Source organism: Amblyomma americanum, chromosome 11 (assembly GCF_052857255.1).
Source record: "Amblyomma americanum isolate KBUSLIRL-KWMA chromosome 11, ASM5285725v1, whole genome shotgun sequence".
NCBI lineage: Eukaryota > Metazoa > Arthropoda > Arachnida > Ixodida > Ixodidae > Amblyomma > Amblyomma americanum.
In genome coordinates, this window is record NC_135507.1 from 127,826,496 (window position 1) to 127,838,995 (window position 12,500).

The 12,500-nt window shown below is 53.0% G+C and overlaps 2 non-coding genes and 1 pseudogene across 2 annotated transcripts; all 3 read right to left on the reverse strand.

The window, feature by feature from the left end:
* The window catches only part of LOC144111611 (large subunit ribosomal RNA), an 8,963-nt pseudogene extending 8,836 nt beyond the window's left edge, over positions 1–127 (reverse strand).
* Positions 128–1,116: 989 nt separating this feature from the next.
* Positions 1,117–1,269, reverse strand: LOC144111675 (5.8S ribosomal RNA). The gene has a single exon (XR_013310133.1). It is a non-coding gene; the product is annotated as a 5.8S ribosomal RNA (ribosomal RNA).
* A 1,559-nt stretch (positions 1,270–2,828) lies between these two features.
* Positions 2,829–4,642, reverse strand: LOC144111566 (small subunit ribosomal RNA). Its single transcript, XR_013310094.1, has one exon. It is a non-coding gene; the product is annotated as a small subunit ribosomal RNA (ribosomal RNA).
* Positions 4,643–12,500: the final 7,858 nt, after the last annotated feature.

Here is a 12,500-nt window from a genome sequence, read left to right on the forward strand (position 1 = left end):
CGGGGGATTCGGTGCTGGGCTAGGTCCCGTTTCGCTCGCAGCTACTCAGGGAATCCCTGTTGGTTTCTTTTCCTCCGCTTAGTGATATGCTTAAATTCAGCGGGTTGTCTCGCCTGATCTGAGGTCGACACAGATGTGCGCTCTCGCGTTCGATTCCGGCGCGGTCCAGCGCGCGCGCGCGTCCTTCCCCAATCGTCCGGCCGACGCCTTCCGCCCATTCCCCGCTCACAGTCGGCAGCACCCTCGGCGACTGCGAGCGAGACTGGAAGGCGCCGCTGGCCGGCGCTCGGGACCGCGCGCATGCGGTTTGCGCGGATAACGCAGAGAGTTTCGAGCCCCCGACCGCCGCGGCCGAATTTTTCCCTGCCGCACCTCTCTTTCCCTCGAGAGAGCGACCTCGGCCTTTCGTAGGGGCATCGTCAAGTTTTGCGTCGCCCCCGCCCCAACTGGAGTGGCCCAGTTTTTCTCGGGGCAGAGACTGCGAAGAACTTAGACCGACGGCGGACTGCGCTCGCAACGAGATCGCGTCCGTTCGACCCTTACTCGACTTTGCGCCCGTTCGAGGAGGCGGTCCCTTTGCATCGGGTCCGGGGGGACCCCTTCGTCACCGCGCCACGGCGCGCCTCTGCGCTTCGCCCGAAACTGCCGCGCACGAAACGCTTTCGCGCGCCTGTCGCCTCCCCGCACCCCGCGCGAGATCTCCCTTCTTCTCGCGCGGGCGTGCCCGGACAGGGCGCTCCCGTCCCTGCGTTTCTCGCAGCAGTTCGGCTACACGTACGCGGGCCAGCGGGCAACGCTTTGCCGCCCGTCCACACGGCCTCGTCTCCCGTCGGGACCGCGCTTTCCCTGCAGGTAATCCCTTCCTGCGGCGGTCGCCTTCGGAGGCCAGACGCTCTACGGCTAGCAGCCGCCGTCCCGCGTTACGTCGTCTGCGCAGGGCGACCCGACTCGGCCGCTTGGAGCGCGGCTGAAGGGTTCGACCCACTCTCCTCTTTCGCAAAGTCTTTCGAGGGATCTTCGGCGTTTCGTACAGAGCCGTCCTCTTTGCCGACACGGTCAAAACGAGTCGCCGGCCGCGCCATCCCCGGGCGCCGGCGTCTCTCTTGATATATGATCCGACCCCCAGACAGACGAACCCAAGGGAAGACCCAAGGGCGCAATGTGCGTTCGAAGAATCAGTGCTCAGAGTGTCCTGCAATTCACACCAAGTCTCGCAGCTGGCTGCGTTCTTCATCGACCCGAGAACCGAGTGATCCACCGCTTAGAGTCGTGCATTTGGTTTGTTCAATTCCGTACAGTACAACCAGGGTTTTAGGCACCGGGCTCCTCCCCTGGCCTCCCCGACTGCAGTTTCGTCCGACAATTCCACGTTCCAGCAGCCGTCCGTTCGGCATGCTTGCGCGGTGCCTCAAAGCCGAGGCGAGCAAGGTCTCTTCGAAGCTTGTGTGCGACAATGGCTTGCGCGTCGCTAGAGACGACGAGGCATTTGGCAACCCTAAGGCAGACGTGCAACGGCGCTCTCAAGTTCCGGTCTTCGCTGGTGCCGTTTTTTTGCTGTTCACGGTTTGCTGTTCAGCCCGTTTTCTTTAAACGGTCGCACGGGTCCGACGACCATCGGTTCACCAGGAAGCACACCGGTAACTTCGTCATCAATTGGGCAATAACACAGAGCTTTTGCGCCGTTCCCCGAGCACGTTTGTTCTGCCGTTGTGTTCGCAGCGACGTCACCCCCGGACTCCCAAGCAGCGGTAGCTCTGTGTGGACGGTTCTCTGCCGCCCACCGCTGCGCCCTCTTTGGGGAAGGGGTCATCTTTCGCTCAGAAATGCCCCTCGAGTCCGCCGCCCCAAGGGTGCGCCCTCGTGCTGCGCCCTATCCGACCATTTCGCCACATCATTGCTTCGCTTAAGAGACAGGCACCGCCTAGCCGTGGCTACGCAGCGCGTACTTGGACAGCCGCCAGACGGGCGTTCGTCAGACTACTCCCGCAACAGGAGTCCACCGGCCACAGTGCCATGGACGGCGTTTCGGTATCGCACCGGCAGACTACTCGAAGGCTGGGAAGGACGAAGCAGCAGGAGAACCCCGCTGCCACAGGTGCGTTCAAAATGCGGGATTACAACCCCTCGTCCCTTTTTTTCCCGGTGCCTCCTTTCGCCCCGCCGGCACGGCTTCAGACATCGCGCCCGCACTGCGAGACCTCTTGCGGCGGCCGTTCCTTATAAGTACTGGGCCGCACGCGTCCCGCCGCGCGCGCGTTGTTGCGAAGAGTTACTTTTCCGGAGCCGGCGAGCCGCGTTTCCTCTCGTACTCCGCAGCAGCCGCCGCCGTTCCCTTGGCGGCGGGCAAGCCTTTCCCTCGGCCAGCCTACCGACTCCGTCGCGACTCTCATGAGCCAGCGAGCCGCGTTTCCTCTCGTACTCCGCAGCAGCCGCCGCCGTTCCCTTGGCGGCGGGCCGGCCTTTCCCTCGGCCGGCCTACCGACTCGGTCGCAACTCTAACGAGAGCCAGCGAGCTGCGGTTCCTTTCGTACTTCGCAGCAGCCGCCGCCGTTCCCTTGGCAGCGGGCCGGCCTCTTCCCTCGGCCAGCCTACCGGCTACGTTCGAGTCTCTCCGACAACGAGTGTCGAAGACCGAAAGCCCACCAGATTGGTGCGTTACGCCGTTCGAACCCACGGAAGCAGTCCGTCCGACATTCCCTTGGTGACGGACCTCCGCTGGGCGTAACAATTTTTGCAGAGATGCGGCATCAGAATCTCGCAACTCCGCGGTTGAGGCCTTCCCCCGCTTATAAGCGGGGGCGGCGCCGGGTGTGACAAGCACAATCCGGTAATGATCCTTCCGCAGGTTCACCTACGGAAACCTTGTTACGACTTTTACTTCCTCTAAATGATCAAGTTTGGTCATCTTTCCAACAGACCGGCGCAACCGAAAGGCCGCGCCGGACATCGGTCCGAAGACCTCACTAAATCATTCAATCGGTAGTAGCGACGGGCGGTGTGTACAAAGGGCAGGGACGTAATCAACGCGAGCTTATGACTCGCGCTTACTGGGAATTCCTCGTTCAAGGGGAACAATTGCAAGCCCCTATCCCAATCACGAAGGAAGTTCCACGGGTTACCCAGTCTTTTCAGACAGGGATAAAGACACGCTGCTTCCTTCAGTGTAGCGCGCGTGCGGCCCCGGACATCTAAGGGCATCACAGACCTGTTATTGCTCTGTTTCGTGCGGCTAGGAGCCGCTTGTCCCTCTAAGAAGGTTGTAAGGTGCTGGGAACCCCGCACCTATTTAATAGGCTAGAGTCTCGTTCGTTATCGGAATTAACCAGACAAATCGCTCCACCAACTAAGAACGGCCATGCACCACCATCCACCGAATCAAGAAAGAGCTCTCAATCTGTCAATCCTCCCAGTGTCCGGGCCGGGTAAGTTTTCCCGTGTTGAGTCAAATTAAGCCGCAGGCTCCACTCCTGGTGGTGCCCTTCCGTCAATTCCTTTAAGTTTCAGCTTTGCAACCATACTTCCCCCGGAACCCAAATACTTTGGTTTCCCGGAAGCTGCCCGCCGAGTCATTTGAGTAACTCAGGCGGATCGCTGGTTGGCATCGTTTATGGTCAGAACTAGGGCGGTATCTGATCGCCTTCGAACCTCTGACTTTCGTTCTTGATCAAAGAAAACATTCTTGGCAAATGCTTTCGCAGTAGTTCGTCTTGCGACGGTCCAAGAATTTCACCTCTAGCGCCGCAATACGAATGCCCCCGTCTGTCCCTCTTAATAGTTACCCCGTATTCCAAAAACCAACAGAACAGAAACGGGGTCTTGTTCTATTATTCCATGCAAGTTTATTCAGGCGACTCGCCTGCGTTGAGCACTCTAATTTTTTCAAAGTAAAAGCGCAGGCCTCCTCGAGACGCACCAATGAAGGGCACCAAGAGAGGACCGGCATGATGTTCAGTCCGAGCCGTCGCATCGGGTAGATGCACTACTCGTCTGGAACTGAGATCCAACTACGAGCTTTTTAACCGCAGCAGCTTTAGTATACGCTATTGGAGCTGGAATTACCGCGGCTGCTGGCACCAGACTTGCCCTCCAATTGATCCTCGTTAAAGGATTTAGAGTGTACTCATTTCAATTACGGGGCCTCAAAAGAGTCCCGTATTGTTATTTTTCGTCACTACCTCCCCGTGCCGGGAGTGGGTAATTTGCGCGCCTGCTGCCTTCCTTGGATGTGGTAGCCGTTTCTCAGGCTCCCTCTCCGGAATCGAACCCTGATTCTCCGTTACCCGTAACAACCATGGTAGGCAAGTAACCTACCATCGAAAGTTGATAAGGCAGACACTTGAAAGAAACGTCGCCGGCTCATGGCCATGCGATCAGCACAAAGTTATCCAGAGTCACCACAGAGTACGGCAGAACCCGATGGGTCTTGGTCTAATAAAAGCGCCCGTCAGCCAAAGGCCTTCAGGCTCAATGCATGTATTAGCTCTAGAATTGCCACAGTTGTCCAAGTAGAAAGAAACGATCTAAGGAACCATAACTGATTTAATGAGCCATTCGCGGTTTCGCCTTATTTCGGCATGTACTTAGACATGCATGGCTTAATCTTTGAGACAAGCATATGATTACTGGCAGGATCAACCAGGTAGATGCATAGGCAAACCCTTGTCGCTCCTCAAGGGAGCCCTGTCGCGGCCGATCGGGGCCCCTCTCACCCCTCGGCGCGCGACGCGCATCTTTTTCGCGGCAGCTCTCGCTGCCCGTGCATCGTTCGAGCTCGCTGCGGCATCCGACCCGAAGGCCCGGTTATCACCGCGCGGCAAGAGAGCACGCGCCCTTAGGCAAAGCATTTGTAACGCGTCCACCAGTGCGCACGCGGCCGCTAGGGCCGCGGCGTTCAGGCACTGGACGGCGCTTGCTGCGTAGCCGAGACGGCCTAGCCGCCAGACGACGGGACACGCCCGCGTCTTCGGCGCAGTCGCACGGAATCGAGTCCGGGTAGCACGGAACACACTTCGTAACACGTGGGAACAGCGTCGTCCGACAACCAGCCCCTATCGCAGACGCGGATGAGGCTGCAGACGAATGCCGTGGGGTCCACGGGACGGGGACACGCTGGGCACGAGGCCGCATATCAAGACCCGTACGGCGCGCGCGCGCTCGGGCGCACGCCACCGACAGTGCCACAAGGACCCCCATATAGTAGCAGCGATAAGTACCCAGACCTCCGTGGGTTTGTAAGTGGCCGTACTCGTGCCGATCTCGCCGTAAATTTGGCGCAAATCGTGCGCGCCCATCGGGCGGCATCGCGGCGCGCGCGTTTCGCGACGCCCCGCGCGAGCCGAACTCGTGGACTTTGCCGTGGCGCTTGGCGCCGTGCTCGAGGCGCCTTCGCCGCAAGAGCCGCGCAAATCGTGCGGCACCCATCGGCGGCATCGCGGCGCGCGCGTTTCGCGGCGCCCCGCGCGAACCGAACTCGTGGACTTTGCCGTGGCGCTATCGGCCCCTCTGTCGGTACCGCGGTTCCGCCGCGGGACCTGGCCAAATCGCGGGCGCGGGCGCGCAGGCCGGCATCGCGGCGCACCACACGAGCCGTACTCGTGGCGCTTTCGGATCAAGTGCCGCACAAATCGTGCAAATGCCATGGGCCGAGGTCGCCAAATGCACAAATGCGCCTCCGGGGCGTCGAGAGCCGCGTTTCGGACTTCGCCGACGAAGCGCGCACTCTACGCCTCCGCGTCTGCCGCGGCGGTATGCCCCCCTTATATATGCAGCGATAAGTACCCAGACCTCCGTGGGTTGGTAAGTGGCCGTACTCGTGCCGATCTCGCCGTAAATTTGGCGCAAATCGTGCGCGCCCATCGGGCGGCATCGCGGCGCGCGCGTTTCGCGGCGCCCCGCGCGAGCCGAACTCGTGGACTTTGCCGTGGCGCTTGGCGCCGTGCTCGAGGCGCCTTCGCCGCAAGAGCCGCGCAAATCGTGCGGCACCCATCGGCGGCATCGCGGCGCGCGCGTTTCGCGGCGCCCCGCGCGAGCCGAACTCGTGGACTTTGCCGTGGCGCTATCGGCCCCTCTGTCGGTACCGCGGTTCCGCCGCGGGACCTGGCCAAATCGCGGGCGCGGCAGCGCGGCCGGCATCGCAGCGCACCACACGAGCCGTACTCGTGGACTTTGCCGCCGCGCTAAACGCCGTACTCGAGGCGCTTTCGGATCAAGTGTCGCACAAATCGTGCGCGAACTCGTGCAAATGCCATGGGCCGAGGTCGCCAAATGCACAAATGCGCCTCCGGGGCGGCGAGAGGCGCGTTTCGGACTTCGCCGACGATGCGCGCACTCTACGCCTCCGCGTCTGCCGCGGCGGTATGCCCCCCTTATATATGCAGCGATAAGTACCCAGACCTCCGCGGGTCGGCCGGGGCGGCCTCTCTTGAACTGCTATAACTCCGCCGGGCGACGCACTAGAGTGGCGCAAAAAGTACCAAAGTCTTCGTCTTTCAGAGGGCTATACGCTGATGTAAAAATTGTGCGGCCCGACTTAACGGGACCAGCGCGAAGTTTGTAAATGTCGTTGGACCCTGCCCGAGCCAGACAGCCTAAACGCCCGTATCTTGGGATAGATAAAAAGCACAGAGGCGAAGAGGCTGGCAAAAGCTTCGCGCTTTCCAGCCGAATACGCCGATGCAAAATTCGCACGCCTCCGATGCCTGGTACGGCACGGCCGCAAAAAATTCTCAAACGTTACCGGGGCGAGGAGTCCTTTGTGCAGGGGCGAACGCTTATCGCTTGTATCTTTCGATGGGGCAAGAAGAGAGAGGCGAATGTGGCACCAAACGATTTGCCGCTCCGAGACCTATCCTGCGATGGAAAAGTCGTGCGCCTCCGATTTGCGGGAGAGCGGCAAAAACTTGAAAACTCTATCGCGTCCGCCCCAGGCGAGACCGCCTGATCGCCTCTATCTTCGGCTAGTGAAGAAGCAGGCGGACGAGTTTGAGTTTGAATTTATTTCCACAAACAAGGAGATACAATTGTTGTGAGAGATACAAGGGGAAAAAGCTTCTCAGGGTCAGCTTGACCGACCACAGTGCCGTTACAGAGGCTGCCGCAGGGCGGAAGTGAAGGCTTATAAATGAACCAGGGTTAAAAGAAATTCAAAACAAGAAACCCAAAAAGATACAATTGCAACAGTAAAAGAAAAAGGAAACGCCGTACACCGCTTATTACAGAAAGACATAGAGGCGCACAAAAATATCTCAGGCAGGTTTCTCAAAAAACAAAACAAAAACAAGTGAGCACGTCGATGTCACATCGAGTAATGTCATTTAGTGACTTCGGCAACCTGTAGCTTAACATTTGTTGACCACAATTAGTTCGCTTGCGAGAAACACACCAAGTCTCCGGATGCTCGAGTAGTGTAGGGGGCAACGCGTATTTTTTTAGATTTTCTTTTTGTTTATTCACGAAAGTCCGACAACACAGTGCCTTGGTGCAGAGGGCAGACGAACGGCGAAAATCAATCCGCCTGACTGGGCCCTATGCACCACTCGAACGCAACAGCAAGGAGCACTTATATACACACACAGATACACGTTATAATGACCACAATAATTGTAGAGCACAACTTTCAAGTATAAACGTTCATTCCATTCTTATTACTCAGAAAACGCGTCTAAAAAATCGCAGAAAAGGACAGTGCAAGAGAAGACAAATCAAACATAACTATAGAAACTGAATGCGTGCCTAGAAAAAAAAACAAAAAAAAAATATCAGAACAGACCAATGTGGAAGACTGGGCGAGTTGGTAGGTAGTCATTCTGGAAAAAAAACAGCGCACACAGGACAGGGACCAAGGGAAGAACCGACGACAGGAGCGCTGACTTTCAACTGATTTTATTAAGCGGAAAGTGAACACTATATTTAGGAAGGAAGTAGCAGGTACAATCAGAGGCAGTCAACGTCAAAGAGGTGTAAATGGCCGATAAAATCGATAAAACCGTGAGGGGTGATGATAAAACAAGATAAAACTCAACAGATGACAAGCCATGGTGTAAAGAACGCTAAGACACGTGAGTAACACGTACAATGCCATGAATAACAAAAAACCGAATACAATCAACAGGTGGAAGGCATCTGAAGGTGTGAACAAAAGCAGTGTGAACAAAATTTAACAACTGACATGCGCTCGAAACGGATAACCAGGCACATAACTCACACATTCTTCCGTTTTCTTTTTTCTGTTCTTGAGAGGTACGCCACTTCTTTTTCTGATAAAACTACATATGGCGCACTGACGCAGTTATATTTATTGGATTTTATGTTGAAGGCTTCCCTACTTATTTGATCCGAGTGGCTTCATATGGTTTTACAGTTTTCAAATTCAGGATGACAAGCACTGCAAATGTCTGTACAAGGCTTTCTCGAGTTACTTTCAAGGTACCTGTCCTCAACCTACTGTGCATGGAACGAGCACATTTACCTGCAAAAATCTGGAATACCCATAGGATCATGTTTCGCACCCATACTCAATGACATTTTTCTGGCGTCTACAGACAGGACCTTGGCTTCCATCCTTCCCAGCTCATCTGTTATAAGGACGTTTCGGTATGTCGACGATTATCTCGTGGTCATAAATAGCCACAGGCAGGCGTTCCACTCAGACCTTCAGAATATTTTGCATACTTTCACTTCGACCATGTTCCCTCTAATCGTAACTCACGAGGTGCCAGTAGACAGCACTATCAGATTTCTTGACATCAAGCTGGAATTCCAGGTCCGTCACATTAGTTGGAACTCTGAACCACGTAATAGGAAACCGGTGATTCATTACCATTCAGCACAATCGAAATTAGTGAAGAGAGCAATCGCGAGTCTTTGCATGTCTAACGCGCTCAAGAGGTCATGTCCTCACAGCATGCTTTCCAGCTTTGACACACAACGCAAATAGGTTATTAGGCTATCCCAATCACCTGTTCATCTCCGTCGCCCAGAAGCTTCAAAAGCGGGTGAAAGGAAAAGAAAGGATAAATGAAGGAGGTAGAGACAAAGAAAAAAAGAAACAAAAAGTCGCAGTGATCCCTTATCTCCACGCTCTGTCCCATAATCTTAAAGAAGTCATGAATAAAGCAAAGGTGAAGGTGGTGTTTTCAGCTCCGGAAAAGCTTGCAAATATCTGCAACCGCGTTAACCCTCCTTCCAAGACAGCAAGAACATGCAGCAAAAAACATCGTAAACAATTCGTACCGTGTCAGAAGGAAGTAATTCATTCAATACCTTTACCTTGCGGAGACAAATATATTGGTCAGACGGGCAGATGTAGTAATGACCGATTGCGGGAACGTAATAAAGATGTGGAAAAGGGGGTAAAAGGACATAGCAGCCCGCATAGGAATTTGCAGTGCTTGTCATCCTGAATTTGAAAACTGCAAAATCATAGAAAGCCACCCGGATCAAATAACTAGGGAAGCCTTCAACATAAAATCCAATAAATACAACTGCGTCAGTGCGCCATCTGTAGTTTTATCAGAAAAAGAAGTGGCGTACCTCTCAAGAAAAGAAAAAAAGAAAACGGATGAATGTGTGAGGGTTGTGCCTGGTTATCCGTTTCAAGCGCATGTCAGTTGTTAAATTTTGTTCACACTGCTTAAATCCTTGTCACCTTCACATGCCTTCCACCTGTTGATTGTATTCGGTTTTTTGTTATTCAAGGCACTGTACGTGTTATTCACGTGTCTTAGCGTTTTTATGGTTCTTTACACCATGGCTTGTCATCTGTTGAGTTTTATCTTGTTTTATCTTCACCCCTTAACGGTTTTATCGATTTTATCGGCCATTTACACCGTTTTGACGTTGACTGCCTCTGATTGTATCTGCTACTTCCTTCCTATATATAGTGTTCACTTTCCGCTTAATAAAACCAGTTGTAAGTCAGCGCTCGTGTCGTCGGTTCTTCCCTTGGTCCCTGTCCTGTGTGCGCTGTTTTTTCTAGAATCAGAACAGAGCATTGCAAGAGCCGACACGGATGCAACATATGTGTAGAAACTAACTGTGTACCTACCAAGAAAATTAAAACAAATGTGCTAAAGATATAAGTAGGAAAAATAAAATAAAAAACAATAGTGCATTTCCCAGGAAGTGACTTTTCGCTCGCTTACGAAAAGCAGACAGGGAAAGATGAATTAAATCGGGATGGGTTCCAGTTCAAATGCTGCGTAGCAGAGTTGGTTCTGTTTCTTGGTTTCTGTATATTTGTGCGTCTAAACCCATATCGTTGGTGAATTTGGAAAAAAAAAACAAAAAACATTGTTGTCGATTGGCTACGAGTTCCAGGAATGCCGCCCGACACTGTCGCTGGCAGTGTAACGTTTGTATAGGTAGTACTCGCTGAAGTAGGAATATGTGGAGTCATATCTTGAAAAATTTTCAACAAAGCGAATAGATCTCTTTTGCAATAAAAAGGGCATTTCAAGATTGCATTTCCCAGTGACTCCCCAGATAAGCGAACAATAGCGAAACCTGGAATGAACTGCACTGAAATAAAGCTGGCGCCAAAATGTCCGTTGGTCAGCGACATCAAACTCTCCAAATGTTGAAAAGTGTTTGTTCGTTACATTGGCGAGAGCTTCGCCTCTTAGTACCCCCCGCCCCTGTTTAGATATCGTCAACCGGGATTTCTGTTTGCGGTATTTTGTAGAGTTTCCTCTACAGTACGCCAGGTGTTTTGCGGATCGCAGTGAATTCGTTAGAACCTTCCACTGCAGTGATGAATTCGAGATTTATATTTGTCCGAACCTAATTTATTCCTATCTTATTTATGCTGTTCTAGAATTGACAGCTCTCTCGTTTATTATTTTTTTTTTAAATATGCCAAACAGGTGATTTCGGCCTCTTATGCGCTTTACTAAAGCAGAAGTTTTTCGCAAGATTTGGCGCTTTTTTGCCCTTGGTTAACATTGCTACAGTAAAAGCGCAGCTCTATTATTTTTTGCGACTACATTAGGGTCAATTTGGCAAAGACAGTACACATTGGAGACCATGTGTTCATTTTTTTTTCCTGTGTTACAGGCTGAACCGAGGTGTAGTGATTTGTGCACGCCATCTTGGAATAAAGCAAGAGGTGGTCACTAAAATCACTTAGCAAGACACCTGGGTCCTGTTCGTCGCAATTAGTAAAGCATGAATCAATTAGGGTCTCACCCGACCCCAAGTAGCACGTGTAGGCGCATTAACAATGTTAGAGAAACCATGTAATGAAATGATGTCGAGAAAGTCACTTGTTGCCGCTGATTGTTCCAACACATGTTATGGTAAAATCGGCCATAATTACAATTGGTTTCATATCGGTATGCTATCAAGAAAAGAACAAAATTCTTGCAAAAGGGGGCCGATAACCAACACCGAACACAGAACCGCTTCTATTGATAAAAATCGCAGACTTGAAAAACTGTACTTCTATGAAAGATTATTTTTAACCTACAGTGCAACTCAACCGCCTTTATTATTTTTCCTAGACATTGTTCCGCACCTGTATCCTTCGAAGCGGACGATGTCCGCAAGTTGTGCATACCATGTTTCACTGAATGGCAATATGTCAAAACTGCGGTTTGAAGAAGATAAAGAAAAAAGAAATGTTGACCTCCTCATCCTTATTCTTTAAGCTACGCACGTTTGCGGAATAAAAGAAAACTGTGGACCGGGCTTGTGCGGCCCGCCCGTTTTAGAACATCGAAAGAACTAGAATCTCGGTAAACACGGTCTCGCGTTACGAATGGCATTCCTCGCACACCAAGCAGTGCAGTCATCCCCATTTTACTCAGGTCATTTTCATCTCGGATGCGAATGGCTCGCGTTCTGGCCTGCAGCCTTTCGCACAAGGACATGCCCGTTTTCCCGCCACGCGAACGCATAGCCCTTTCCTGTACCGCTTTCACGTGCCAGGAAATCAGACCGGCGCACACGTCTTTCTGCTTGGAAATAACTCGGATCTTCTAGGTGCTGTCTGCGAAGGAAAGGCGCGTTATAAAACAAGGGCTTTACGGAAAGCGGAAGGCATCCGACAGAACGGACGAGACTAGGCACCTTAGACGGCCGCGAAAAATTCCGAAACGGTACCGGGGCGATCACTTATCGCTTGCCCTATCTTCCGATAGGGCAAAAGGAAAGAGACGTATGTGGCACCAAACCGTTCGCCGCTCCGAGGCCCATCCGCGGATGTTAAATTCGTAAGCCTCCGAAACAGGGTGCGGCCGTAAAAAATTCCCCAACTTGACAGTGTGCTCCGTTTTCAAAGTCCGAACAAACCTACCGCGTCTGCCGGGGAGAATGGCGGAAAAAATTCAAAGTCCGAACAAACCTACCGCGTCTGCCGGGGCGAACGCACCCAAAGTCCGCCAAACTGACTCTGGGGAAACGGGCAATTTTGCGGCGCTTAAGCTGCGGGGCGCGGCGGGAAATTAGCGACGCTTAAGCTCCCGAGGGGGAAAAATTCGCGACGCTTAAGCTCCGGAGGGCGC